Source organism: Myodes glareolus, chromosome 7, assembly GCF_982192425.1.
Source record: "Myodes glareolus chromosome 7, mMyoGla1.1, whole genome shotgun sequence".
Classification (NCBI taxonomy): Eukaryota; Metazoa; Chordata; class Mammalia; order Rodentia; family Cricetidae; genus Myodes; species Myodes glareolus.
The window spans coordinates 7,828,786-7,834,785 of NC_142032.1; the positions used below are offsets into that span (position 1 = coordinate 7,828,786).

Here is a 6,000-nt window from a genome sequence, read left to right on the forward strand (position 1 = left end):
AGTTCCAGGACAGGCACAAAAAAAAAAGTTGCTTTACTTTCAAAAGTAATCTAATTAACACTTAGTACCAAATTTCTCCACAAGCTTTTCTGAGACAGAAAAAAGAGAAAAACTGAGATTAAAATACATCAGATTTCAGTATGTGTAAATGAGTCCCTTAAACTGGGATTAAAAACTATTACAACACATGCTTCTTTCCATTAAAGAAATACATACACACCAAATCTCTTAAGAGTTGAACACACACACACACACCCATAGGTGGCCACAAGAGGGCACTGAATCCTCCAGAGCTGGACATTCAGGGAGCTGGGAACTGGACATGGGTCCTCTGGAAGAACACTGTGTACTCTTAACCCATGTTCCATCTCTCCAGCCCACGTTTAATACAGTCTTAAAATTAATCATACGCTCGCATATAGGAACATTAGTACTGGAATAGTTCTCTAACAATAACTTAAATTTATTCTAAAATATAAACAACAGTTGTGGCTAGTCAAGAACATTCCATGTATTGGTCTTTCAAACTACAAACTATCTGAAAGCAGAAGCAGCTGCCATTTCACGTGTCGTTTTATGAGGCACTGAGACAGGGAGACATTTAAGTAACCTTTTCTATTATGACATTTATTTGTAATTTATTTTTACTGTATCGTTTTTACAATCTAAAATTTGTGTTTTTAAAAAAGCCTGCTTTAGTAGCAAATAAAAGCCAGACATGGTAAAACAAATCCATAGCACAGCACCCTGGAAGCACAAGCAAGGAGGGTAAAGCCTACACAGGAGACTGCTTCAGGGAGGAGCAGACAGACGACAGAACTGGTGGTCGCATCTGCATGAGCCCTCCAAGTCTATGCTCTTTTTCTCCAAAACGTATTAATTTGTGAAACAAAAATAACACCTTGTGCTTAAGTGATGCCATAATTGTTAGGCTACACCAAAGCTAACCACACCACTAAAACACAACACAGTGAAACATCATCCTCTAATTCTATTCAGAATAAACTGACATGTGCATCTAAATGATCACTTTCCCAATACTTTAATTTCAAACAACTTAGGATTTAGAAAAAAATGAATTTTAAAATAGATATGTGGAGAGTCATACAGATATAGGACAAATATAGTTTGGAAATGCAAACATTTAGTACTTTCCATGGCTGAAAACGCTGCTGCCTTCCACTTCCTCTCAGGGCACGAATGGCATGTTATACGAAATCTGTCATGCGTAGTATGGTTTCATTTAAAGCTACACTGTGAAGTTTCTTTTCGTTCTTTACGCAAGTACAATCTTGGAGAAAATGCCTTCTGCAGCATCCAACCAATAAAGGACTAAGATTGTGAGTGTTGCCTATCGAGCCCGATCTAATTAAAAATGAGTTCTACGTGCATTACTTCATGCACTTCATGTGTTCACTCTGCATACAATTCAAGAGATGCAGGAAGAGCAGGTGATCTGTGCAAGGAGAAAGAGCAGCACAGCAGGCAGCAGTAGCAGAACCCAGACTGTGACCGCACAAGAGCTCACAATGCCCTACAGGGAAGGTCCGGGTTAACAAAAAAAAAAAAAAAGTTTATGACAACCTAGACTTGCTACACCAACTGTTAAATACTGCTTTCGAAACGCTGAAAATAATTAATCTATGATACAGAAAACAGCTATGGAAATGCCTATCACAAATAATAAACTGTTTATTAAGTAATTATAACCAAAAAAAAAAAAAGTTCATTCTCCAGATCAGGATCCCAGCCACAACCCACAGCAGCACTGCTGTTGCGAAGGGCAGTCTGTTCCAGTATCTTCAGAATGGAAGGGTTTTTTTTTTTCCAATTTAACAATCCTTAAAATATTTACCTCAAACTTTAAAAAAAAAAAAACCCTAAACCCCACTTGCTCCACACTAAAATACAAAATCATTTCCAATGAGGAAAACAAGCATGCATACAGTTAGAAAAACTAAGGCTGAAATTAACTGTTCTTCAGTGTGTTCCCTAAATACCCCATAAATTATTCTGGCATTTTTGGAAGTCAAGTTTAAACCGTACGTTAACTAGAAAATTACTTTAATTCTTCTCTGGGATACAATCACCTAATCAGCAACTTGCAATCAGCTAAAAGCACTCTACCACAGTAATGCAAAAGCAACGCTATAAAAAATAACCGCGTACATTCATTTTTTGCAGACCTAACAAGTATTTTTCTCTTAACATTACCACACTAGACAAACTAACCGAATTATAAATCAAAGATGCCGCTGGATGTATGTATATCTCCGTCGCAAGCACTTTATGGGTGTAAGTGACAATACGGATAGATTTGCTAAGAGCTCTTTTTTTTTTTTTTAAGGAATGCGGGCTTTCCCAAAGCCTCAGATTCTTATGGCATGGAGAATGTCACAACTGTGAATCTACCAATATGTTTCAAAGCACCCTGTAGGCCTCACACCCACCACTCGCCCAGGCCCTTAGCTGCTAAGGTGACGACAGTGGCTGGCTACCCAGCCGGCTCCCAGGAGGGCGTGGGGGAAGATCTGCAGTTCTGAGGTTCCGGAGGGGGGGGGGCCTGGGGGGGACCCTCTGTGTACATCATGGCACTGGACAGACAGAGGGAGCGGGCGCAGCATGCCTTCACAGAAAGGGGGCTCCCTTCTCGGCTTTGTTTTCTCTAACTTGTATTCTTTCTCGTTTTTAGGGACCCTGTCCGGGGACGGGTTGGCGCAGGGCCCGGCGGGCGGCTGTCCGCGAACCGAGCCCGCCCGCAGGACCCCCACCCTCCGACTGCACCGGGCAGGGCAGGCTGCGGCGGCCAGGCCCGGGAGGAGGCCGCCGAGCCCTCAGCCGACCTCCGTCCGGTCCACACACACCTCCCCTACCCGTCCCGTCCCCCGTGTCCAACTGCAGCGGGACGGGCACCTGATGGAGGCTCCTCTCCGCCGCGAGCGCCCGCGCGCCCGTCCAGCCGCCGGGGAAGGCAGGGGCCGCCGAGAAAGGGGCGGGCCCCGCGCTGCAGCCTCGGAGACCGAGCCCCGGGCGTTGGGCGAGCGCGCCCGGGCCTGAGGGCTTCAAGGTGGCTGCAGACCCAGGCCCGTCGCCCCCGACCGCCGCAGCGAGGCCTCCACGCCCCCTCCCCCTCCCAACGTGCGGCGGCCTCGTCCGCGGACCGAGGGCGAGCGGGAAGAGGACGCCGCCAGCAGCCCGCGCGTGCGAGCCGCGCCCACCGTACTGACCTCCGGTCGCCCCCGCCCCGCCGCCGCCGCCGTTCGCTCGGGTCTCCGGCCCACCGGACCCCGCTCTCCAGCCTCCGCCGCAGCCGCCTCGGAGCGCCTCTGGCCCCTCTCGCTCTGTTTGTTTTTGTTTTGTTCTACCCAGTAACACGGGGGCGACAGCGTGGCGTCTATTGGCCGAGACGACGGGGTCCGGGAGCCAATCGTGGCGGCGAAGCTGCGGCCGAGGCGGAGACGGAGGGAAGTGAAACGTGGAAAGTTGGGGCGGGGCACTGGGGGAAGGGGGCGGGGCACCGACGGTCGACGCATGCGCCCCGGGCTCGGGAGCCGCTCTGCGGGAAGGCGGGGGAGGGGGGGAGGAGCCGGTGGGGGGGGGGAGCCGGCGGGGCGGGGGACGGAGTCGGGGCTGGGGTGCGGCTCAGTGTCCCGGCAGACTCGGACCCTCCGTTCCTGGTCGCGTAGGAAAGCCATCTTCTACTTCAGTCGCCGGCCCTTGCTCCACGCGTGGCCTACCGTGCGTCCACGTGCTCAGAAGTTTTCTCATAGCAAAGACCTAAGCCCTTTGAGATAAAAATCGTTTCCCATTCCCTTTGCTATCCGGCCAACCACTGTGGTTCTTGCATTCTGGATTTCAAGGCTGGGTTTCTCAACCATGGCTACAGTTTCCGTACTGAAACAGACTTCTACAGCTGTCTTGTGTGACTTTTCTTTCTGGCTGCCATCTCTATGTCTCTCATTTTGTCTGGGTCGTTATATCCTGAGACTGGGAAGTATCTTAGGCTCTCCCTGTGCCCTTATAAAGGACTGACCTGTTTTTCTCTGGCCACTTTTACCTAAAAACTGAATGGCAATAACAGAATTAGTCTTTTCAGAACTGAAGTGTCTCCTTGCTCAGTAGCAACCACCATCCCCTAACTTAGGCCTTACTGCCCAATCTCCTGCCTGGTGTTATATAATGCTAACACACACATACACAGGCACATGCACACTCCTTCACAAGCATCCCACAGCCTCCCTGGGGTACCTGCTTCCCAGCAGACATCCTACAACCCACAATGTGAGCTAAAGGATTTGAGGCCATACCTCCCACACCCTTCCTGGTCCATGGATATGCCTGTCTGGAACCCACTTGGACAGCTCGCGGTCCACAACCTCCCTTGTCGTATCATCTTGAAATGCCTGGTACATCCTATCAACATCTCTTGACCTCCCTCGGTCTTTATCAAGTCTCCTGCCCATATGATCCATTTTCTGAAACCCAATTCCTCGAAGGGAGTACTGGCCTGTTGTATCTCTGGGGGCATTGGCTGCGTTCTACCTGGCATGATTTTATCTGAGTCCCAGTCCAGGCTTGTCTCCCTAAGAACATGGCCTTGTTGGACAAGAGATCTGTCCCTCACTCATCCTTTGTATTGTATGCTTAAGAAGCCGCTTTGTAGATTTACTAACCCATGCAATAAATATGCCTTATATGAGTTCACAGAGAATCCGTTGGTGGTGATCACCAGCTCTTTGTAAGGGACTCCTTCACATGGCCAGCATCTGAATTAGCCTCATGAGTCATGGTCATTATTATAATCAGAGCTTCCTAGCCACTCAGTTTTGTGGGTTTTTTAACTATCTGCAGCTGTCTCCTTTCTCTCCCCTAGTCTATGGCTGCTGCCTTCTTTTTCCCCATCCCTCTCTTGACTTTAGTTCTTGACCCCCTCTGTTCCCCCAGCCTGTCACCAGCTGCAGACCCCTGCTAAGTTCTTCCCTTCCCACACTCGTGTAGCACACAGGATAGCCAGGCTCGATAGGGCAGAGAGACCAAGACCTCTCAAATAAGAACACAATAGAATCCCCAGTTTCAAAAGCGCACCTTAGACCTCTCAAACAGTGTCTGTTAGCAAATCTCCCAGCAGAGGGATCTAATAGAGATTAAAATATAAAACAGTGTCTGTCAGCAAATCTGCCCTGGCAAAGGGGCCTAATGGAGCATGAAACGCTCACCATCTCGATCCTCGTCCCAGTATCTGAAGCCCCTAAATGCACCTTAGTATGTGGTTGACCAGTATGGTCAAGGTAGGAACGATGTTCCAGTTCCAGGTCCCCTACTAGCAATAATAACTCCACTTCTTTCTCAAGACTTCTATTTCTTTACCAGTAAAATTCAGAAGGTATTTTCAGAAGCATATGTATTTTGCAATATTTTAATAGGTATTCTGGAAAAAAAAGTTGTGGAGAAACTTTCATAGCCACATTTTGGAAAGAACTCTTAACATTTTTTTCAAAAAAAAATAAACTTTCCTTTACTACTGACTCTAATCATCTTTGGTAGGCAGTCCAAGAAACTTGACATCTATTTATTTGAACACAGAACTCTTATATCTCAAGATATCTCACAATATGTTGCAAAAAAACAGCTTGGGAATATAGATGATGGCCACTGTCACCAACATTGCTTCCCTGATCAACTGTGCCTTTATAGCTAAATGTTTTAAAAGAATAAAAATCAAAGAATCAACTAGAAATAGAAAAATAACCGAGTGTCAAGAATTCTTGCCTAGCAATTCAATCTACACGTACTTATTGGCCCAATAATCTATGAAAAGCACCCAGTTAATCCATCTGTGTTCTTGGCGAAAGGGCGTTTACTGAGGCCTTAAGCCTAGGACTCCCCAGCTTTCAGGCCACTGTGTGGCCTTTTCTCTCTCATTATAAACTCTCATAGACTTTTTGTTACATAAAGCCCTTAGCCTACGGCTCCACATTAACTTTGTGTTAGAGATGAGGT

General features: G+C 47.4%; 1 protein-coding gene across 2 annotated transcripts in view; it reads right to left on the minus strand.

The window, feature by feature from the left end:
- Pdcd4 (programmed cell death 4) overlaps positions 1-3,369 on the minus strand; it is a 25,149-nt gene extending 21,780 nt beyond the window's left edge. For both annotated transcript variants that reach the window (XM_085694094.2, XM_085694093.2), the window contains exon 1: positions 3,228-3,369. The gene's annotated coding sequence lies outside the window, so the exon portion shown is untranslated. The remainder of the gene's footprint in view (positions 1-3,227) is intronic.
- Between the last annotated feature and the right edge of the window lie 2,631 nt (positions 3,370-6,000).